This window comes from Phyllobates terribilis, unplaced genomic scaffold (assembly GCF_046119375.1).
Source record: "Phyllobates terribilis strain yellow unplaced genomic scaffold, ASM4611937v1 Scaffold_3__8_contigs__length_932513732, whole genome shotgun sequence".
In the NCBI taxonomy this organism is placed as follows: domain Eukaryota; kingdom Metazoa; phylum Chordata; class Amphibia; order Anura; family Dendrobatidae; genus Phyllobates; species Phyllobates terribilis.
Window position 1 is genome coordinate 133,083,275 of NW_027362763.1, and position 23,565 is coordinate 133,106,839.

The following is a 23,565-nucleotide window of genomic DNA, read 5'->3' on the forward strand; positions in this document are numbered from 1 at the left end:
AGCTAGCAGTATGGTATTGCAGCCTGGGGGTGGGTGGGTGGCAGGTTGCACACTTACGCTTGCATTCCAAGAAAACAAAGCAGATGCTAACTTCTATCATCATCATCATGCTCCTCACCTTGGCACTCTCAACTCCCCTGATGGAGATGCCAGGGTCCCCCGGAGGAGTCTGGTTCTCTGGTGGGCTCGTCCAATGCTGCCCTAAAGCAGGCCAGGCTAAAAAAAGTGTGGGGGAAGTTTCAAGGAGAAATAGGAGCGGCTGGGGACCGTTTATGGACACCCGGTTGGCCCCAGGCGGCAGGGGACTGTGTGTGGACACCCGGCCGCGGGGCGGCTGGGGACCGAGTATGGACACCCGGCCGCCCCCTGGCGGCTGGGGACCGAGCGTGCACACCCGGCCGCCAGGCGGCTGGGGACTGACTATGAATACCTTGCTGCCGATGCAGCCAGGAGGTAGTCGCCAGCTTTGGCCTCCTCCAAACTAAAAGGCCCCATTTCAAGTGCAAGCTAGCAGTATGGTATTGCAGCCTGGGGGTGGGTGGGTGGCAGGTTGCACACTTACGCTTGCATTCCAAGAAAACAATGCAGACAATAACTTCTATGATCATCATCATGCTCCTCACCTTGGCACTCTCAACTCCCCTGATGGAGAAGCCAGGGCCCACCGGAGGAGTCTGGTTCTCTGGTGGGCTCATCCAATGCTGCCCTAAAGCAGGTGAGGCTAAGAAAAGTGTGGGGGAAGTTCCAAGGGGCAACTGGGGACCGTTTATGGACACCCGGCCGCCTCCAGGCGGCTGGGACCGTGTGTGGGCACCCGGGCCCCGGGGCGGCTCGGGAGTCGGGACTGAGTATGGATATCAGGCCGCTGATGCAGCCATGACGTGGTAGCCAGATTCCGCCTCCACATACCTAAAATGAACAATTTCAAGTGCAAGCAAGCAAGCAGTATGGTATTGCAGCCTGGGGGTGGGTGGGTGGCAGGCTGCATACTTGCGCTTGAATTGCAAGGAATGGGGGTGGTACAATTGAACACTGTCCTGGGACAAGGACTTTCACCGGGATAGTTGCAAGTCTGCATCTTCTGATGCGGCAAGGATCACTTCTGATGGGCACACTTTTAGGCAGTGATGTGGGTGTCAGAGATGCTTCCAGGGGTCTTCCCCATGCTGTTCCCATGTCTTTTCATCACTGTATGTATGTGTCACACAGCACATGGCCAGATAAGGCTGTAAAATGTTAAGATGGCATTTCCCGGTGAATGCATTTGTCATGGTTGAAAGCAATACAAAAGTGCAATAACGCATAAAAAATGCTACTTGTGAACATAGCCAAAGGTGTGAGGAGTATTTTTGTTTTTGGTTATTTATTTTACCTTATACACAAGTCTTTACCCTGGAAAGGAAGTTCCTTAACATATTTCACAGGAAAACACTTTCAGTTTAGTTTTTGAACGTTTTCTTGTGACCCCGTAAAAGTGGCTTAATACCTCTGACCACGTTGTTGACAGCAGTGACCTGGGGGTCAGAAATGCTTCCTGGGGCGATGCTCATGCTGCCCCCATGTCTTTTGAACACTGTCACTATAGTTTTGGGAACTTTTTAGGCTTTCTACAGACTGCCGGGGGTGCCGCCGCAAAAATGCTCTGGTCTCCCATAGACTAACATTGGGCTCGTTGCTCGGGTCGAGCACTCGAGTATCACGGCGAGCTCGGCCCGAGCTTCGAGCACCTGAGCATTTTAGTGCTCGCTCAACACTGTTAATAATCATGGGCAGAGCTCCACTCCACCCAGGATTGTTAGAAGCAGGTCCTGTCTGTAACACACAGCTGTGACCTCCCAGGTATGGGATGAGCTCACCCAGTGAGCCTGCTCCATATACCCGATAACGACTTGCACCGTACATGTACAGTGGATGTCGTGTAGGGGTTAAAAGTGTTGTCCACCACTTTCTAACATGAATGGTAAATTGGTGTGATTAGGAAGTGTGGTTAAGGACGTATCTAGAATTTTACTGCAGCGCTTGTAGAGTGCCACATATTCTGGCCCCCTTTTTCTTTTTTTGAAAGATGGGAGGTATGTTACAGATTCAGGTCGATGTCTGAGGTTACAGCAGGTTACTGGGATAGGTAACAGTTATCTTCACTGTCTCAGACTCAGTTGTTACATGTTACAACTACTATCAATGTGTAATGTCATAGCACTACTTAGTGTTACAGGCCACAGTGGCTTTCACTGACTGAAGTCATGGTAAGGTCACCATATGCATTTTCAAGAAAGGAATACTGACCAGATACTGATAATGGGGCCGTGGCCTAAGGCTATGTGCCCACGATGCAGAAATGAAGCAGAAAATTTCCGCCTCATTTCTGCATCTCCTTGCCCGGAAAAACGCGTGCGGAATTTGACACGCGTTTTTCGCTCGTTTTAAAGCGTTTGCACATACGTAATTGCCTTGCGTTTTCTAATGCATTGTAGAAGGCAATTCCGCATGCGCAAACACACAAATAATGGACATGCTGCGGAATTTTTCGCACATCAAAAACGCTGTGGAAAATTCCGCAGCATTTGCATTGAAATTGCGGAATTTCATTGGGGACCATGGAGGAAGGATTACCAAGCGTTTGCGCAGCAAAAATTCCGCGTCATAAACTCTTGAAAAACGCATCGTGGGCACGAACCCTAACTGTGGAAATTGCATTGGTATAGAACACATTTCAAATAAGCCTCATTCAGACATCTGTGTTTCATTTAAGCATGTTCTATCCATTTTCACTGATAGAAAACATACCCCTTATAGTATATGGTGCTGTTCGCATGTTGGTGTTTTTTTGCAGACCAAGAGTCATAAATGTTTTTAATCTATATGGCAGATCAAAATTGCAAATGCAAGTCTAAAAAAATGGATAACACATGGATGCAATCCTTTTGTCATCTGTGTACTGTTCATTTTTTACTGTTTAATGTATATGTGGCGCCCCTGAGGGTTCGACCGCCACAGGGATGCTGCACTTCTCTAGTGGAGTGTGGTATTCCTCCAGCAAAGGAAGAAGTGCCCATTGATATCGGGTACTGTGTGCCTTACACCTTGAACTGTCGTTTACACTTAAAATGGCACCCGCCCAAGAAGAACAGGCGCCATAATGCTGTGAAAAGACTGTCTTTGAACGCCCCCCATCGTGGGCTGGGCTTCCACTTGGCGCCAAAAATGTGGACTGACCCTTCCATCAGAGACTGTCCGCGGGGTAATGCCCGCCAAACTGGATGGGCTGAACGAAGGCGGGACTGTCAGCATTCTGGCCAGGAACTGCCCCGAAAGAGGAGGAAGAAGAAAAGAAACAAGGTACGGCCATTGCAGTCAGAGCTTGGCAATCAACAGAGGCAGACATTGACGCCTCTGGGGAGCAAGTCCACTCATCTACTGAACCCGGTTCAGGCCCTTCACCCGGCAAAGAGCAAGGCGGCAGCGTGTTGACCTCGGGAGATTTTGCATTTCTCCGGCAGGAAGCTCCGTGACTCTTAAGAAGGCAAAGAGAGGCCCAGGAGGCGGTGACGGCTGCGTGGCGGGAGGAGATGCTGCTGCGTATCCGGGACCTCCGCCAAGGAGTTGAGGTTCCAGGACAAGGCGACGCGGTGACAGAGGTCGAGGGCGGCCCAGCGGCGGGTGAGTGTGCAACCCCTGCCCCGGCTGCAGAGCCTACCGTGACTATCCTGGACCTCATGACGGAGTATCTAATTCCCCACGCGGTCACCTGGGAGCAAGCGTTTGCTCCAGAGCAGCAATCGGCAGCCATGAGTGGGGACCTGCGATGCAGCCCAAACCCTGACTCGGAGGTGCCTGAAACTGCAGCGGAATCTACCAGCTCTAACCCGGACTGGTCCGCGTCTGTAGAGGACCCGCAGCAACCTGTCTTGACCCCGCTACCCGCACCAGCAGTAACCTGGCCCGAGGCTGAGGAGTAGGCCAGGGAAAACCAGGGGGGGCGACTTAATGGGCTTTCCCCGGGAGACCCGGGCTGAAGCGTGGAGGAGGAGCCAGTGGTGCAGCAATCAAATCTTCCAGCTCGCACGGGAGCAGCGTCAGCGGAAGCAGCGCTGTGAGCGCCTCGAGGTACGGGCCAAAGCTGCTAAATCTCGGGCGCGTCAGGAGGAGCTACCCGTCCCAGTCCCCGAATGGAAGGCCGAGTCATCCGTTTTCACCATGAGGCGGGGTGGGGGTTCATCCAATGTCCCCAGTACCAGGACGATGTGTTCGTCAGCCGTCGGGACGTTGAGCCGCGCCTCAAGAAGGGACACCCTGGCCGGAACCTCTTCCTGGGCGATACAGTGACTTTCTCTCGCCACCAGGGGGTGCGAGGGTGGTACGTCCAGGATGTCCACAAAGTGTCCGGGAGCGACGCCACCTCGCGCTCCGCCTCAGGGGACCGGCTAGCCTCCGTCGGGAGGAATGAGCCCTTTCCAAGGAGAGAACCCGAGATTTAAAACAGCCCCCGGCTGTTTCTGTTTTTGTTTACAAGTTTAATATGTTGACTTTTTCTATTATTGCTTAATTTCTTACCCGGTTTCTAGAGACATGTGTCCCTGCGGACTGGCAGCAGACAGACTCTTTACATTGTACATAGTTTGCATCTCTTTAAGTGCTCCATATTGGTTTTATACAAAACCGCGGATATTTTCTACCTCAAGACCTCAGAAGAAAAACCTGTCAGGGTGGCTCTCTGGGAGGTCCAACTCGGGATCTTCATGCCCTGCAGACACCCCAGGGCCCACGTTGAGGGTTTAAGACAGGTCCCTCGCACTTCTGAACTGACTCTGAGTCCTTGCACTTTTATCTGTCTGTTTGCACTAATGTCTCTGGAAAAATGCTAGCACTTTTATAATTTTATACTTTTTTAATTTTGTACTTTTATACTGTATACCCTGTTATGCAACATTTAAGGATATGTGCCTCCCATAAAGGGAAGATAGTTTTTGTTATTATAAAAAGAAAATTTCCTGGGTGTTACTTCTTTTTTCAGCCCGTGGATGTGCTGTGCTTTACCAGGGGAGAATGTGGCGCCCCTGAGGGTTCGACCGCCACAGGGATGCTGCACTTCTCTAGTGGAGTGTGGTATTCCTCCTCTGAGGTAAGGACAGTGTGATAGTCGGGACCTAACCTTTTGCATCCAACACCACACTTCTCCACCAGAGGGAGCAAGTAGGCACTAGGTGCTGCTCCCCTGGTTACAGGGAGACTGGGGAACACAAAGTGGTAGGAACCAGTTAGTGGGTGAGGGTGGAGAACTTACACATTAGTTGCACTTTAGATTTCATATTTAATTCAAAGCCATCTTTGATCTTGGCCCTTCGTGCTTGTGCTGGTCCTAGTCAGTCAAGTTCTGGTGGTCGTACTGTGCTGTCAACTACTGTGTGTAATGTGACCTCCCTCCGGGAGCGCAGATCCTGTGTGGGCCTGCGCCGGCAAGGGACACAGCCCTCGTACCCTGGCCTTGGGACGAGAGGTAGGTTGCAGACAAGGAATGTCTCAACCCGGCCGAGGACCAGGCTCAAGAAGGCCCAAAGCTTAAGAGTGTTGCTCCGTAGCAAATGGATCCCAGGCAGGATGCAGATGGAGCGGTGTACGCCACCTGTCCTCGCCATGCTGATATATTCAGAGGGACTCCAGCTGCAAGAGGGGTACCGGCCCCGGACACCCGACCTTGCTACTCTACGTCCTGGACGGGAAAGCGCGGTTAGGCCCAGAGGATCCCACCGGGTATCGGACGGAGCGGAGCTGCCACCCGTACCCTTGCTCTGAGAGGAGCTCAGAGGGAGACCCGGCCTATTTGCACTCACACGGACAGGAAGGGAATTGGTCTGTAGTTCAGGAACACTCTGGTGTAAGGTCCCGACTGAATGCTGGACTTACTCGGAGGTTGTCGGACCCCCGTCCCTGGTGACCGCAGGACTCCGCGGGGAGCAGGGAGTCGCCTTCCTTTGCCATCTAAGTGAGTAAAGCCTTGGAAGTTCACCCCTATGGCCTCCGGACTGTTATTCCTGCGCCGCACCGCACGACACGGCCTCCGTTCTTCCTCTACTACTGCATCCCTTTTCTCCTGTCCCTCTGCCCCGAGGCCTTGCTCCGCCTGTGGGGAGCAGTGAGAACTTAGGCCGCCATGACACCAGGCCTCGGCGGACTGCAGCGGCGCTGGTGACCCTTCACCAGGCACCACAGGTGGCGTAGTCGTTAATCAGCCACTCAACCCGGACAAGCCCATACCATCTCTTTCTAATGTGATGGCCCTGAGCACAGGTTGGGCCCAGGCCACGGCTGCATCCCACCTCTCCATCACGGGGCCCGACACCGAGTCCCCCAACACCCAGGGTAAAACACGGGCTTTACGAGTAGAGGCGTCACATATAGAAAGAAGATTTGAATATTTTTCTTTTCATACAAGAAAAACAGAAGCCACACTGATGATAAAAACGGACACAAAGATTGAAAACTACCAGCATATGGAGCATGTACATTTAATAATTACTGAAGATACACCTGAACTATAAATACCGACCAACACAAAGATAGGTGCATGTAGTCTCTAAAAATTCATAAATTTTAAATTGAAAAAAATTGAAGCCCCTTGATGAACCAAAGGGTGAAACATGTGTTTTGGCATAAATATCACACACCACTTTAATCTGCAAAAGATATGTAAGTTATTTCATCTTTACTATCATTTAAAATAGTTAGCAGTACTATTAGCCCAAATAAGGTAGCACTTTTTTTGCCCTATGCAGATACTTATAAGATAGTCAGTGAAAGTGAAGACACTTGGGTGAGGTATACATCTCTTGTTAAGCTATATAGGATTGTAAGAAATAAATATGTTGATGTATCATGTGGTCCTCCATTGCATCTCTGTTTTTAAATGGTAATTTTCAATAAAATGTATGAATTCTTAGAGACTACACACCTATCTTTGCTTTGGGCGGTATTTACAAAGATTGAAAAGTGGATGAAAATTGGATTCAATAAAATGATGAAAAATAGTCTGTTTTCTAGTGATGAGCGCGCATGCTCGCTACTGCTCGGTGCTCGTCCGAGCATCTGACTGCTCGAGATGCTCGGCGCTCGCGGAGTATTTCCGGGCTTGATCGGCGGGAGCTCGGGTCCCCTCCCTGCATGTTTGGCGCTCTTTAGAGGGATTGCCTGCCACTCATTGTAATGCCGCAGCCATGGTGGTTGTGGCATTACAGTGATTGCATGGCCACACAGCGTCATCAGGTCTATATCAGACCTGGCGCCGCTGTGCTTGTCACAGTCACTCCGGAATCAGGCAGAGTAGGGAGAGGTGCTGCTGCGTCAGGGAGAGATTTGCTTGTGTATTAGGTAGTGTAGGGAGAAAAACCATACATTACACATATCGATCTTAACAAACAGTCCTTTTGAGGACTAACTAATCCATCTGCAGTGTTATAAGGCAGGCAGTGTATATAGGCAGCAGGCAGGGTATATAGCAGACTGCAGTGCATATTGCACAAGAGGCTCCATTCCAATTCTGCCTTCTGCTGCTGTTAGATATTTCTATACAAACGCCCAGGTCTCAGGAACCAGGAATACTTTTTTTGGATCAAAATCCTCACTATTTGCTTAAAAAGCAATCCAGAGAACAACGTTTTTCTGCGCCATTTGCTTGTTGGCAGTGCAGAATACAGCCAGGTCCTTTCCATGTTACAGCGCTAGAAATCCAGCTATTGAAAACTGTGTTTTCTCCGTCACACGTATCACATATACGTTGTCAGAAAATACTGCCATTTCTGGCTTCAATTAAAAATTTCTTTCAGTGTGTCAGTGAAGCAATTCACACCAGTTTGCAGTTCAAACTACTTGCCTACAGGCCAGGTATTTAAAACTCTGTTTTCTCCGTTACACGGATCACATATACGTTGTCAGAAAATACTGCCATTTCTGTTCTCCATTAAAAATTTCTTTCAGTGTGTCAGTGAAGCAATTCACACCAGTTTTCTGTTCAAACTACTTACCTACAGGCAAGGTATTTAAAACTCTGTTTTCTCCGTCACATGGATAACATATAACTTCGCTCCAAACTCAGCCATTTGTAGTGAGAATGGAAGATACTGTCCTCCTTTTAAAATGGGCAAGGCACGTGGCAAGGGACGGGGAACTGAACGTGATGGTGATGGTGCATGCAGAGTCTGAGGACAAGGCCGTGGGCAAGCTGAAATTGTGCCACAACAAACACCCACATCTTCTCGCCCGACCTTCCTGTCCCAATTCCTAGGAGATATAGTAACTGACCCAACCTGGCAAGAGGACATGCTGAGCGAGGACAGCAGCACACAGGGGGAGGGAGGCAGAGCACCCCAACAGGCAGGAAGAAGCAGTGTGGTGGCCGCAGACAGAAGGCAGGCAACCGTTTCCCGTAACACCAACATGAAGGAAGTTGCCAGTACAACTGTTAGGTCTTCCCGAGTCTGGTTATTTTTTAAAGACTCTGCCGATATCCCCAAAAAGGCCATTTGCACCAACTGCCAGGCCAGCATCAGCAGGGGTGGCAAAACGACCAGCCTGACCACCACCAGCATGATCAGGCCCATGGCAGCAAAGCACCCGACTTTGTGGGCCAAACCCCAGGGTCCAGGAACAGTGTCTGCAGGTGGCACCATTGCTTCTTCCGCTGTTGTGCATGCAAGCCAATCTCCTGTCCATGGTGCATGCAAAGATGCCTCCTGCCCTCCACCTGTCTTTGCGTACTCTCAAGTAACAACATCAGGAAGCACGTCCATGTCCTTGTCCCAGTGCAGCGTTCAGTAGTCCATACCCCAGTCCTTGGAATGCAAGCGCAAATATTCAGCCAACGCCCCACAGGCCTCACTACTAAATTCTCACATTTCACGACTGCTTGCGCTCGAAATGTTGCCTTTTAGGTTTGTGGAGACGGAAGAATTCCACAACCTGATGGCGGTGGCCGTCCCTTGGTACTTGGTCCCCAGCCGCCACTATTTCTTCCGGTGTGCCGTTCCCGCATTACACAAGCACGTGTCCCAAAACATTAGCCGTGCCCTCAACAACCCAGTTACCTGGAAAGTCCTCCTAACCACAGACACGTGGACAAGTGCTTGTGGGCAGGGGTGGTACATCTCGCTGACGGCTCACAGAGTTAACATAGTGGCTGCCGGGACCCAGTCGGACCTTGGGACAGAACACGTCCTCCCGACGCCAACAATTGTGGACCCTAGGTCAATCAGGGTTGCCTCCATGGTCTACAGCTCCTGCAACTCATCCTCCTCAGCCTCCTCCTCCTCTTCAGCCTCCATCTATGAAATGACCACATCAGTCACAAGCTGGAAGCACTGCAGCACTGCCTCGGCCAAGCTGCAATAGGCTGTGCTGAAGCTAATATGCTTAGGTGGCAAACCGCACAATGCTGAAGAGTTGTGGACGGCTCTGAAAGAGCAAGCAGATCTGTGGCTCACACCGCTGAACCTACAGTCAGGCATGGTCGTGTGTGACAATGGCCGGAACCTGGTGGCGGCTCTGAGGCGAGGCGAGCTCACAAACGTACCATGCCTGGCCCATGTGCTTAACCTCGTGGTTCAGCGGTTTCTCCAATCCTACCCAGAGCTGCCGGATCTGCTTGTTAAAGTACGCTGCCTGTGTGCCCATTTTAGAAAGTCAGCTACAGCTTCCGCCGCGCTTGCCATGTTTCAGCAGCATTTGCAGCTTTCGGCTCACAGACTAGTGTGTGATGCCCCACTAGTGATGAGCGAGCACTAAAATGGTCGTATCGAGCAAATTGGAATACTTGGGTGCTCGACCCAAGCAGCGAGCCCAATGTAAGTCTATGGGAAACTCGAGCATGTACCAGGCGGCACCGCCCGGCGGTCTGCAGAGGGCCTAAAAATTGCCCAAATCGATGGGAACAGGGCTCAAATGACATGGGAACAGCATGGGGAATACCCCTGGAAGCATCTCTGACTCCCAGATCACTGCTGTCAACAACCTTGTCAGAGTATTACACCACTTTTACGGACTCACATTAAAACATACAAAAACTAAACCAAAATGGATTTTCCTGGGAAATATGTTAAGGAACAGCATGGGGATGACCACTCGAAGCATCTCTGACTCCCAGGTCACTGCCTAAAAGTGTGCCCATCATAAGTGATCCTTGGCGCATGTGAAGATGCCCCCGCCATGCATCTGTCATTGTAGTCTTGAAGCAATCACCATCCATGTCCTTGTCCCAGTGCAGAGTTCAGTTGTCCCTACCACATTCCTTGGAATGCAAGTGCAAGTATGCAGCCAGCCACCCACCCACATGCTGCATTAGTATACTGCCAAATTTTTGGCAGCTGCTTGCACTTGAATTGTGGCCTTTTAGGCTCGTCGAAGCGGAAGCTTTTCATAACCTCATGCCGGCCGCGGCTGGGGGTCCATACTCGGTCCCCAGCCGAAACTGTTTCTCCCGGTGTCGTCTCCGCCTTCCACAAGCACGAGTCCCACAACATTACCCATGCCCTCCCCAGTGCACTTACTGGGAAGTACCGACTAACCAGAAACACGTGGACAGGTGAATGTGGCCAGGGACAGTATGGAGCCAGTCCACAGCTTTTTTTTTCTGAGTTGTATTTCACTACAGCCATATTCTTTAGCTTGGTGAAAGGACTGGCATAGAGGGAAACCGTATCTACTCTGGGTGTCATTTCTCCCAGGAAGTCCTCTAAAGCAGCTTTTGCAGAAGCAATGGCAGCCCGTCCAATATCAACTCGCACTTCTAGGTGGTGCTTTGACACACAAACATCTTTCTTTGCGCTTTTAATTTCATGGCTACAGAGTTGGGCAATGGCTTAATCTGCAATCCGGTTTGAGAAATAACATACATAAGCATGTCCGATCCACATTAAGAAAACCGCCATAGAGTGTCTGTAGTATGAACATGAAAAATGGCTATTTTATATTTCAAATCCATATTGAAATATAAACCAGACATGTCAGCATTTCTAGGTGTCTTACCTTAGTACACTAGGGGTCATTAGTCCAGACATACTACAGCATTAGGTTAAGTTTGCTAAGTCTGAGGTTTAATCTTTATTACTGAAGGGAATTAGGCTGTGTGCCCACGTAGCATTTTTCAAGCGTATATGCTGCGGAATTTCCGCAGCGTAAACGCTTGAAAAACGCATGTATATCCGCACCCCATGGTCCCCAATGGCATTCCGCAATGTCAATGCCCATGCTGCGGATTTTTCCGCAGCGTATATGCTACGGTCAAAAATCCGCAGCATGTTCATTAATTTTGCGGAAGCGCAGCGGAATCAATGTGCGGATGGTACCCAAGTCTGGATGAGAGGAGACTCTCATCCAGACCTGGGTACCAAAGAACCTGTAAAAAAAAGAATAAAATAAAGTTTATACTTATCTTCTGATGTTTTCCCTCCGTCGCGCTGTTGTCTGAAGGACCTGCCACGTCATTGAGTCATGTGACCCACCACATGACTCAATGACGTCACCGCAGGTCCTGCACACAACAGCGTGAGCCGCTCAAGACTCCGGACGGGGCAGAGAATGCATCAGAAGGTGAGTATAAACTTTATTTTTTTATTTTTTACCATTCTGAACAAGTTGTCAAGCACTTTTCCAAGTGATGCTTGGAGAAGTGCTTGATAACCCGCATGCGGAAATGCATGCAAAGACGCCTCACAAACGCTTCTACCTGGCGGGAAAACCGCATGTAATATCCGCATGCGATTTTCCCGCCAGGGAGAAGCGTAAAAAATATGCTTCAGGTCCGCAACGTGGGCACATAGCCTTAGCCTTTTGTATACTCTGTGTTTGTCATCTGATGTAGAACCAGAGACAGACAATTGAACAAAATTGTAAAGAAAAACTACAGACATATGGCTTAAGATGGAGAAGCTTATTGTAGTACCAAAAATATAAGTGGTTATCTGAAACCCATTATGATGTATCCAACCATTAATCAATATTCTGATTATATATTCTGTGTTAAGGTGTACTTTATCTGTGAATGTATCTCACTGATACATAGCTTCTTAACACAATATACTGTCTGGGAAGAAAACCTTGTTCTGATTTGTAACCCGGTGTAGGATTTACTCTTATCATATGTAAACATTATGACCGAAGTAGAATGGTCCGTGAACAGGTCTTGTCCGGTATTGCTTATCTGTGAAAGCTGGCCGCTGTCACAGGATTGGAATGTTGGACAACAACCTATGAGCTTTCATGCTTACGTAATATTAGGTTGGGTAAGCGTTTTTCTAAAGTATAAAGCTGTTGAAGAATTCAGTTATGGCAGAAGCATTGTGGACCTTTGAAGAGGACGCTCTTCAAAGTGTAGGACCTAGGACGCATTCTCTGCCCATCGCTGAGCGCTTCTCCAGCTGAAGTTTCCGGACAGATGATGTATATGCTACTAGGGAAATCTTTTTCTTCTTCTATCCAATAGTAAGTTTGTAACCTTTATAAGTATTTAACCTTAGCAACCTTTAATCTACAAAAGTGTACGCAATATCATAATATCATACTATTCCTTTGATTCTGTATTTTATCTTTCAAATTATCTATTATAAATAAAATTGCGTTATATTACAAGTGGTTGCCTTCTTTAAAGCCGTATCCGAACCTTATTGCTTAAAACTTGGCAATACATAATTTGGCGTTGTTGGCAGGATACGCAGAAGGCTCATAAGTTCTTTTTATTGGAAAGTAGAAGGGACTCTGTGTGATAGTGTGATGTTGCGTAAAACATGCCTCTCTTTAAGAAAAAAGAGGTTGTAAGTGTTTCTGTAGAAATTCCAGGGTGGGAGCAGTCTCTTTACCATATTTTGGCCAAAGAGTGGTCGCAATGTGTTGGATTAAGAGAATCATGGGACAAATGTTTGAATGATGCTGAACCTGATGATGTGGTTGCATGCTTGCAAAAAGTGAGAGTGGAAAAAAAGCAGGAATTGGGTGCTGTGAGCAGGAGAGGATGGATTTTGTTACATGCATGTAGAAAACAGCTTGAGGAAACAATACGTATATTAACAAAAGTTCAGGAATTGGAAAGACAGTTGTGTAAGGCCCAGAATGCATTGGTTATAGCACAGTGTCAGAATAGGCTGCTAATGGATAAATGTGATGGGTATCAACATGTCGCAGAAAAAGCAGCGGTATGTGTAGCGCAGTATAAATACAGAAGGAGACGAGGGAAGGTTAATAAATAGAAAGTAGCTTTGGCCATAGCCAAATCAGGAATAGAGTGTAGCCCTGATCAATGGGATAGTGTCCATAGGGATAAAATAGATGGGATTGGTACTCACGAGATGTGGAAATTGTATCAAAAGAGAGGACTTAATAAAAAGTCAGAGGTTTCACATAATAGAAAGGTTACAGCAAAAGATTCTGAATCCTCACAGCAGGGGCCGGGCGGGACACGGGGAGAGAGAGGGCCCACTCCCTCCTCGTCGCCAGCAAAGCCCACAGCACCGGGGTTTGAGTATCTTCATGCTGAATTTAAATCCTTGATACAGGAATTCAAAGCCCAACAGAAGGGGGCATCATTTTCTCCTAATAAGATGTCTTCATCTGAAATGGAGGATCGATGGAGGGAGACAGATAAAAGTGATTGACATGCTGGCCACGCCCCACAAATGTTGGTAGATACAGGGGCGAGGGCCAGTTTGATTAATGGAAATCCAAAACAATTCAGTGAGTGCAAGATTATAACTACAGAATTAGGAGGAAAGCAAATTGAGGCAATTCAGGACAGAGCAAAACCAGGAGTTAGTGGAATCTCCACATTGCATGAGAAGGTAAGCAAAGTCGCTTTGGGACTTCAGGAGCAGGAGATACCCTTTGAACAATTGATTCCTGAGCAGAGGAAACAAGCATGGTTTACAGAAGGGTCAGCTAGTTACCAAGGTAACAACCGTGTGTGGAGCGCAGTGGAGTATCAGACTACAAGTATACTGTACATAGCAAAGAAGTATGGGGAAAAGAGTTGTGGCAAGATATCTGGGCAATTGTACAAATAATTAAAGTGACTGTGTTTCATGTTGATGCTATTTGTGCTTCAGATCCCCTGGAAAGATTCTTCAACTCAGTAGGAGACGAACAGTCCAAAATATCAGTCACTGAATCCAGTAAAGACTGACACCACTGAGGAGCTGCTCGGACTGACTCAATAGGCACAGACCAGAGGGGTGTCCATCAGGTTAGATGTAATCAAGGAAACAATTATGAAATGTCCAGTATGCCAACATTCACAACAAAGATCTGTCCCCCATGTTGATAGGGGTCAAATAGCCTGAGGTAAACTACCTGGACAAATTTGGCAGGTAGATTACATCAGCCCCCTTCCACAAGATGGAGGGTGTGTGTATGTATGCACGGCCATGGATACATACTCAGAGTATATGATGGCTTGTCCGTGTAAAACAGCCAATGCTCACAGTACCATTAAAACCATGGAAACCATAATATTATATTACGGTATTCCATTGCAAATTCAGAGTGACAATGGTAGTCACTTCAAGAACAGTAAGGTTGCAGAGTTCTGCTCAGAACATAATATTGAGTGGATCTTTCATATCCCATATTATCCTCAAGCCACAGGATTGGTAGAGCGGATGAATGGGTTATTGAAAGAACAGTTGAAGAAATTGGGAAACGGAAACTACAAAGGGTGGAGAAAACATTTAAGTGAAGCCCTTAACATTCTTAATAACAGACCAGTTGGAGAACAGGAAACACCATTAATGAGAATGATTACCCCCAATTTACAGATCATGCCTTTAAAAGCTACTACCACAGGACAGACAGTTCTCTATTGGGAACTAGAGCCAGGGGCTCTGGGACCTTATAGGGCTACCCCACAGGCAGCAGGACTAGATTTACACTCTCATGAGGAAATTAGATTAGAAATAGGGGTGGTAAAGGCAATCAGTACTGCTATAGGATTACAAATGCCTCCTGAGCATTTTGGTTTTATAGCTCCAAGATCAGGTTTGGCCCTGAGAGGAATTCAAGTGATGGGAGGAGTGATAGATCAGGATTATCAAGGTGAAATCAAGGTACTCATGTTGAATAGTGGGGATTGTGACTTGTTGATCCAAAAAGGAGACAGAATAGCTCAATTATTAATTTTGTCTATCCAGAAAATGAAAATAATCAAGGGAACAGCTCCTACAATAATAACAGTTGGAGGAGACAGAGGTTTTGGCTCCACTCATTTTCTGAATGATGGTGCAAAAATCTGGGTCAAGCAACCTGGAGATAAAGGTCCTCCAGAACCTGCAGAGGTGATCGCCCTAGGGGCAGACAATGTCTTAATAGTCATGAATCCAGGGCAAGAGGAGTGGGAACATTTTCCTGCAGACAGGTGTTATCTCAGAGACTAATGTATATATTTTCATTTTAGAATCAAAATTGGAGATGGTGGATGATTGACGTTACAGACATGGTCCTTTTGGACTCTGTCACTACCCAATTGTTATACAGATAGGAAAGAGAAACGCCGGATAAGGAGAATGAGGCATTATGGAAAATTAAGCAGAATTTATGGAGTTACTTGGCGCAAGTGACAAACATGAGACATTTTTGAATGGCAAAGACTGCTACTGCTACGAATGTGTTGGAAACTTGTATGGTAGCTATACCAACCCCCTTACGACTGTGGACCAAATTGATAGGGGGATTTATCCAAGATGAGGAGATTGAAGAAGGAGATGTGCTTCAGAATTATACATACAACCCGTATTACGCTTGTATAAACTGTACTGGAGAAGATTTTATTACTGAAGATATGATCACTATAAAGACTCAAAACATTGCATCTGTTGAAGTTTTTGTTTTTTTTTGGGGGGGGGATATGGTGTTGGATATAAATAATATATGGTTTCAGATAACCAAGGGTGGATTGTAGTATGAACATGAAAAATGGCTATTTTATATTTCAAATCCATATTGAAATATAAACCAGACATGTCAGCATTTGTAGGTGTCTTACCTTAGTAGACTAGGGGTCATTAGTCCAGACACACTACAGCATTAGGTTAAGTTTGCTAAGTCTGAGGTTTAATCTTTATTACTCATGGGAATTAGCCTTTTGTATACTCTGTGTTTGTCATCTGATGTAGAACCAGAGACAGACAATTGCACAAAATTGTATATAAAACTACAGACATATGGCTTAAGATGGAGAAGCTTATTGTAGTACCAAAAATATAAGTGGTTATCTGAAACCCATTATGATGTATCCAACCATTAATCAATATTCTGATTATATATTCTGTGTTAAGGTATACTTTATCTGTGAATGTATCTCACTGATACATAGCTTCTTAACACAATATACTGTCTGGGAAGAAAACCTTGTTCTGATTTGTAACCCGGTGTAGGATTTACTCTTATCATATGTAAACATTACGACAGAAGTAGAATGGTCCGGGAACAGGTCTTGTCCGGTATTGCTTATCTGTGAAAGCTGGCTGCTGTCACAGGATTGGAATGTTGGACAACAACCTATGAACTTTCATGCTTACGTAATATTAGGTTGGGTAAGCGTTTTTCTAAAGTATAAAGCTGTTGAAGAATTCAGTTATGGCAGAAGCATTGTGGACCTTTGAAGAGGACGCTCTTCAAAGTGTAGGACCTAGGACGCATTCTCTGCCCATCGCTGAGCGCTTCTCCAGCTGAAGTTTCCGGACAGATGATGTATATGCTACTAGGGAAATCTTTTTCTTCTTCTATCCAATAGTAAGTATGTGCCCTTTATAAGTATTTAACCTTAGTAACCTTTAATCTACAAAAGTGTACGCAATATCATAATATCATACTATTCCTTTGATTCTGTATTTTATCTTTCAAATTATCTATTATAAATAAAATTGCGTTATATTACAAGTGGTTGCCTTCTTTAAAGCCGTATCCGAACCTTATTGCTAAAGACTTGGCAATACAGTGTCCGGGAACCTTACACCACACTTTCTTAGCCAGGGCTGCTTCTTGGCAGGGTTCGACGGACCCACCAGAAAACGGGAGACTCCTCCGGTGGGCCCTGGCTTCTCTTTCAGGAGAGTTCATAGAGCCGAGGTGAGGCCATGATGATGATAGAGGCCACCATCTGCTTAGTTTTCTGTTACTTGTAATGCAAGCGTATGTATGCAGCCAGCCAGCCACCCATCCACAGGCTGCAATACTAAACTGCCAGATTTCTGGGCAGCTGCTTGCACTTGAAATTGGGCCTTTTAGGCTCATGGAGGCGGAAGCTTTTCACAGCCTCATGCCGGCGGCGGCCAGGTGTCAATACTCGGTCCCCAGCCGCCACAATTTCTCCCGGTATCGTCTCCACTTCCACAAGCACGGGTCCCACAACATTACCCATGCCCTCTCCAGTGAACTGACTGGGAAGGACCACCTACCCACAAACACGTGGTCAAGTGAATGTGGCCAGGGACGGTACGGAGCCAGTCCACAGCTTTTTTTGCTGAGTTGTATTTCACCACAGCCATATTCTTTAGTTTGGTGAAAGGACTTGGGAAACTATATCTAACCAGCTGTCATTTCTCCAAGGAAGTCCTCTAAAGCTGTTTTCACTTGAAATGAGGCCTTTAAGGCTCGTGGAAGCGGAAGCTTTTCATAACCTCATGCCGGCGGCGGCCAGGTGTACATACTCGGTCCCCAACCGCCACTGTTTCTCCCAGTGTCGTCTCCACCTTCCACAAGCACAGGTCCCCATTACCCGTGCCCTCCCAGTGCACTTACTTGGAAGGACTGCCTAGCCACAAACACGTGGACAGGTGAATGTGGCCATTGACGGTACGGAGCCAGTCCACAGCTTTTTTTGCAGAGTTGTTTTTCACCACAGCCATATTCTTTAGCTCGGTGAAAGGACTTGGGAAACCATATCTACCCAGCTGTCATTCCTCCCAGGAAGTCCTCTAATGCTGTTTTGACTTGAAATGTGGCCTTTAAGGCTCGTGGAGGCGGAAGCTTTTCATAACCTCATGCCAGCGGTGGCCAGGTGTCCATACTCTGTCCCCAGCCGCCACTGTTTCTCTCGGTGTCGTCTCCGCCTTCAACAAGCACGGGTCCCACAACATTACCCGTGCCTTCTCCAGTACACGTACTGGGAAGGACCGCCTAACCACAAACACGTGGACAGGTGAATGTGGCCAGGGACGGTATGGAGCCAGTCCACAGATTTTTTTGCTGATTTCTATTTCACCACAGCCATATTCTTTAGCTCGGTGAAAGGACTTGGGAAACCATATCTGCCCAGCTGTCATTTCTCCCAGGAAGTCCTCTAAAGCTGTTTTCACTTGAAATGTGGCCTTTTAGGCTCGTGGAGGCGGACGTTTTCATAACCTCATGCCGGCAGCGGCCGGGTGTCCATACTCGGTCCCCAGCCGCCACTGTTTCTCTCGGTTTCGTCTCCGCCTTCCACAAGCACGGGTCCCACAACATTACCCATGCCTTCCCCAGTGCACTTACTGGGAAGGACCGCCTAACCACAAACACGTGGACAGGTGAATGTGGCCAGGGACAGTACAGAGCCTGTCCACAGCTTTTTTTTCCGAGTTCTATTTCACCACAGCCATATTCTTTTGCTCAGTGAAAGGACTTGGGAAACCATACCTACCCAGCTGTCATTTCTCCCAGGAAGTCCTCTAAAGCTGTTTTCACTTGAAATGTTGCCTTTTAGGCTCATGGAGGTGGAAACTTTTCATAACCTCATGCCGTCGGCGGCCGAGTGTCCATACTCTGTCCCCAGCTGCCACTGTTTCTCTCGGTGTCGTCTCTGCCTTCCACAAGCACGGGTCCCACAACATTACCCGTGCCTTCCCCAGTGCACTTACTGGGAAGGACCGCCTAACCTCAAACACGTGGACAGGTGAATGTGGCCAGGGACGGTACACAGCCAGTCCACAGCTTTTTTTGCCGAGTTCTATTTCACCATAGCCATATTCTTTTGCTCGGTGAAAGGACTTGGGAAACCATATCTACCCAGCTGTCATTTCTCTCAGGAAGTCCTCTAAAGCTGTTTTCACTTGAAATGAGGCCTTTTAGGCTCGTGGAGGCGGAAGTTTTTCCTAACCTCATGCCGGCGGCAGCCAGGTGTCCATACTCGGTCCCCAGCCGCCACTGTTTCTCTCGGTGTCGTCTCCGCCTTCCTCAAGCACGGGTCCCACAACATTACCCGTGCCTTCCCCAATGCACTTACTGGGAAGGACCGCCTAACCACAAACACGTGGACAGGTGAATGTGGCCAGGGACAGTCCAGAGCCAGTCCACAGCTTTTTTTGGAGAGTTCTATTTCACCACAGCCATATTCTATTGCTCGGTGAAAGGACTTGGGAAACCACACTTACCCAGCTGTCATTTCTCCCAGGAAGTCCTCTAAAGCTGTTTTCACTTGAAATGTTGCCTTTTAGGCTCGTGGAGGTGGAAGCTTTTCATAACCGCATGCCGGCGGCGGCCGAGTGTCCATGCTCTGTCCCCAGCCGCCACTGTTTCTCTCGGTGTCGTCTCTGCCTTCCACAAGCACGGGTCCCACAACATTACCCGTGCCTTCCCCAGTGCACTTACTGGGAAGGACCGCCTAACCTCAAACACGTGGACAGGTGAATGTGGCCAGGGACGGTACACAGCCAGTCCGCAGCTTTTTTTGCCGAGTTCTATTTCACCACAGCCATATTCTTTTGCTCGGTGAAAGGACTTGGGAAACCATATCTACCCAGCTGTCATTTCTCCCAGGAAGTCCTCTAAAGCTGTTTTCACTTGAAATGAGGCCTTTTAGGCTCGTGGAGGCGGAAGCTTTTCATAACCTCATGCCGGCGGCGACCGGGTGTCCATACTCGGTCCCCAGCTGCCACTGTTTCTCCCAGTGTCGTCTCCGCCTTCCACAAGCACTGGTCCCACGTTACCCGAGCCCTCCCCAGTGCAATTACATGGAAGGACCGCCTAACCACAAACACGTGGACAGGTGAATGTGGCCATTGACGGTACGGAGCCAGTCCACAGCTTTTTTAGCTGAGTTGTGTTTCACCACAGCCATGTTCTTTAGCTTGGTGAAAGGACTTGGGTAACCATATCTACCCAGCTGTCATTTCTCCCAGGAAGTCCTGTAAAGCTGTTTTCACTTGAAATGTGGCCTTTTAGGCTCGTGGAGGTGGAAGCTTTTCATAACCTCATGCCGGCGGTGCCCGGGTGTCCATATTCTGTCCCCAGCCGCTACTCTTTTCTCGGTGTCGTCTCCGCCTTCCACAAGAACGGGTCCCACAACATTACCCATGCCCTCCCCAGTGCACTTACTGGGAAGGACCGCCTAACCAAAAACACGTGGACAGGTTAATGTGGCCAGGTATGGTATGGAGCCAGTCCACAGCTTTTTTTGCTGAGTTGTATTTCACCACAGCCTTATTCTTTAGCTCGATGAAAGGACTTGGGAAATCATATCTACCCAGCTGTCATTTCTCCCAGGAAGTCCTCTAAAGCTGTTTTCACGCGAAATGTGGCCTTTTCATAACCTCATGCCAGCGGCGGCAGGTTAGGTGGACTTTCCCGATAACTGCGTTGTTGAGGGCATGGCTAATGTTTTGGGACACGTGTTTGTGTAATGTGGGGATGGCACACCGGGAGAAATAGTGGAGGCTTGGGACCGAGTACCGTGGGACGGCTGCCGCCATAAAGTTGCAGAATGCTTCCGTCTCCACGAGCCTAAAAGGCAATATTTCGAGAGCAAGCAGTCATGAAATGTGAGAATTTAATAGTGTGGCCTGTGGGGCGTTGGCTGCATATTTGCGCTTGCGTTACAAGGACTGGGGTATGGACAACTGAACGCTGCGCTGGGACAAGGACTTAGATGTGCTTCCTGATGCTGCTACTTGAGAGTGTGCAACGACAGATGCAGGGCAGGAGGCATCTGCGCATGCACCATGGACAGGGGATTGGCTTGCATGCACAACAGCGGAAGAAGCAATGGTGCCACCTGCAGACACTGTTCCTGGACCCTGGGATCCGGCCCCCAAAGTCAGGTGCTTTGCTGCCATGTGTCTGATCATGCTGGTGGTGGTCAGGCTGGTCGTTTTGCCACCCCTGCTGATGCTGGCCTGGCAGGTGGTGCAAATGGCCTTTTTGGGGTTATCCGCAGAGTCTTTTTAAAACAACCAGACTCGGGAAGACCTAATAGTTGTACTGGCAACTTCCTTCGTTTTGGTGTTACAGGGAATGGTTGCATGCCTCCTGTCTGCGGCCACCACACTGCCTGATGGGGTGCTCTGCCTCCCTCCCCCTGTGTGCTGCTGTCCTCGCTCTGCATGTCGTCCTGCCAGGTTGGGTCAGTTACTATACCATCCACCACCTTATCTTCCAATTCCGCACCCTGGTCCTCCTCCTGACTTCCTGGCAATTGTGTCTCATCATCGTCCACCTTGTGTGACACTTTCTCACCGTCGCCTTCATTTGACCGTGGCTGCTCAAATATTTGGGCATTGCTACACGCGATCTCCTCTTGCCCTGCTTCAAGTGGACCAGGCGAAAGCCCCGAACCTATAAATGGAAAAGTGAACAGCTCTTTAGAGTGTCCAAGTGTGGGATCAGTTGTCTCTGGCCACTCGGCATGGTGGGAGAAATGGAGGATCAGGGTGAGGAATATGTGGTCCAGACTCACGCCTGCTGAGACTTGACCGTGTGGAAGACAGGGTGGTGGTGGTGGTGGCTAAGTGACTGGAAGCATTATCCGCTATACAACCAACAACCTTTTGACACTGCTCTGGTTTCAATAATTGTTTGCTGCGGTCCCCTAGGAATTGGGACAGGAAGGTCAGACGAGAAGATGTGGGTGTTTGTTGTGGCACAATTTCAGCTTGCCCACGGCCTTGTCCTCAGCCTCTGCATGCACCTTTAACATCTCGTCCAGTTCCCCATCCCTTGTCACGTGCCTTGCCCATTTTAATTGGAGGACAGTATCTTCCACGCTCACTACAAATGACTGAGTTTGGAGCGAACTTATATGTGATCCGTGTGACGGAGAAAACAGAGTTTTAAATACCTGGCCCAAAGGTAAGTAGTTTGAACAGCAAACTGTAGGGAGTTGCTTCACTGACACACTGAAAGAAATTTTTAATGGAGGCCAGAAATGGCAGTATTTTCTGACAATGTATATGTGATCCGTGTGACGGAGAAAACAGAGTTTCAAATACCTGGCCTGTAGGTAAGTAGTTTGAACAGCAAACTGGTGTGAATTGCTTCACTGACACACTAAAGGGAAATTTTTAATGGAGGCCAGAAATGGTAGTATTTTCTGACACCGTATATGTGATCCATTTGACGGAGAAAACACAGATTTAAATAGCTGGATTTCTATCGCTGTAATATGGAAAGGACCTGGCTGTATTCTGCAGTGCCAACAAGCAAATGGCGCAGAAAAACGTTGTTCTCTGGATTGTATTTTAAGCAAATAATGAGGATTAAGATCCAAAAAACAGTATTCTTGGCCCCTGAGACCTGGGCCTTTGTATAGAAATATCTAACAGCAGCAGAAGGCTGAATTGGAATGGAGCCTCTTGTGCTATATGCACTGCAGTCTGCTATATACCCTGCCTGCCTTCCTATATACACAGCCTGCCTGATATCACTGCAGATGGATTAGTTCGTGCTCAAAGGACTGTTTGTTAAGATGGATATGTGTAATGTATGGTTTTTCTCCCTACACTACCTAATACACAAGCAAATCTCTCCCTGATGCAGCAGCACCTCTCCCTACTCTGCCTGATTCCGGAGTGGCTGTGACGAGCACAGCGGCGCTAGGTCTGATATAGACCTGATGACGCTGTGCAGCCAGCCAATCACTGTAATGCCACAATCAACATGGCTACGGCATTACAGTGAGTGGCATGCAATCTCTGCATGTTGATTGGTGCTCTAAAGAGCACCAAACATGCAGGGAGGGGACCCGAGCTCCCGTAAAGCAACCCCGGAAATACTCGGTGAGCGCTGAGCATCTCGAGCAGTGAGATGCTCGGGCGAGCACCGAGTAGTAGAGAGCATGCTCGCTCATCACTATTTGTGAGCAGAAGAGGGCAGTTGTTGACTACTAGCATCAACAAGGTCATCGGTATTCAGTTCAGACTGCACACATAAGACCTCAGGAGTGGACATGGATGTCAGACATATGTACCATCCTCCAAAACTTTGAGGACTCCACCAAGATGGTGAGCGGCGATGACGACATAATTAGCATCACCATCCCGCTTCTCTGTCTTCTGAAACTCTCTCTACTCACAATCAAAGAGGATGCATTGCAGGCGGAGCATGATGAGATGGAGCAAGGAAAAATACAGGATGATTACACACAGCTAAGCCTCATCTCATCCCAACGTGGATTGGGTGACAATGAGGAAGAGGAGGAAGGTCAGGAGCTAATTTCATGCACTATAGATGGTACTACCTGCACAGCTGTCATAAAGTCTGTTCAGCGTGGATGGCCAGAGGACAGAGAGGAGGAGGAGGAGGAGAGCAAGGTCAGTCATCCTCTTGGTGAGGACATGGAAATCTTGC

The 23,565-nt window shown here is 48.1% G+C and overlaps 1 long non-coding RNA gene across 1 annotated transcript; it reads left to right on the forward strand.

Moving 5' to 3' along the window:
- Positions 1–12,262: 12,262 nt before the first annotated feature.
- On the forward strand, positions 12,263–16,769 carry LOC141257976 (uncharacterized). Its single transcript, XR_012318155.1, has 3 exons — positions 12,263–12,468; positions 14,082–14,218; positions 15,425–16,769. It is a non-coding gene; the product is annotated as an uncharacterized lncRNA (long non-coding RNA).
- The last annotated feature ends 6,796 nt before the right edge of the window (positions 16,770–23,565 follow it).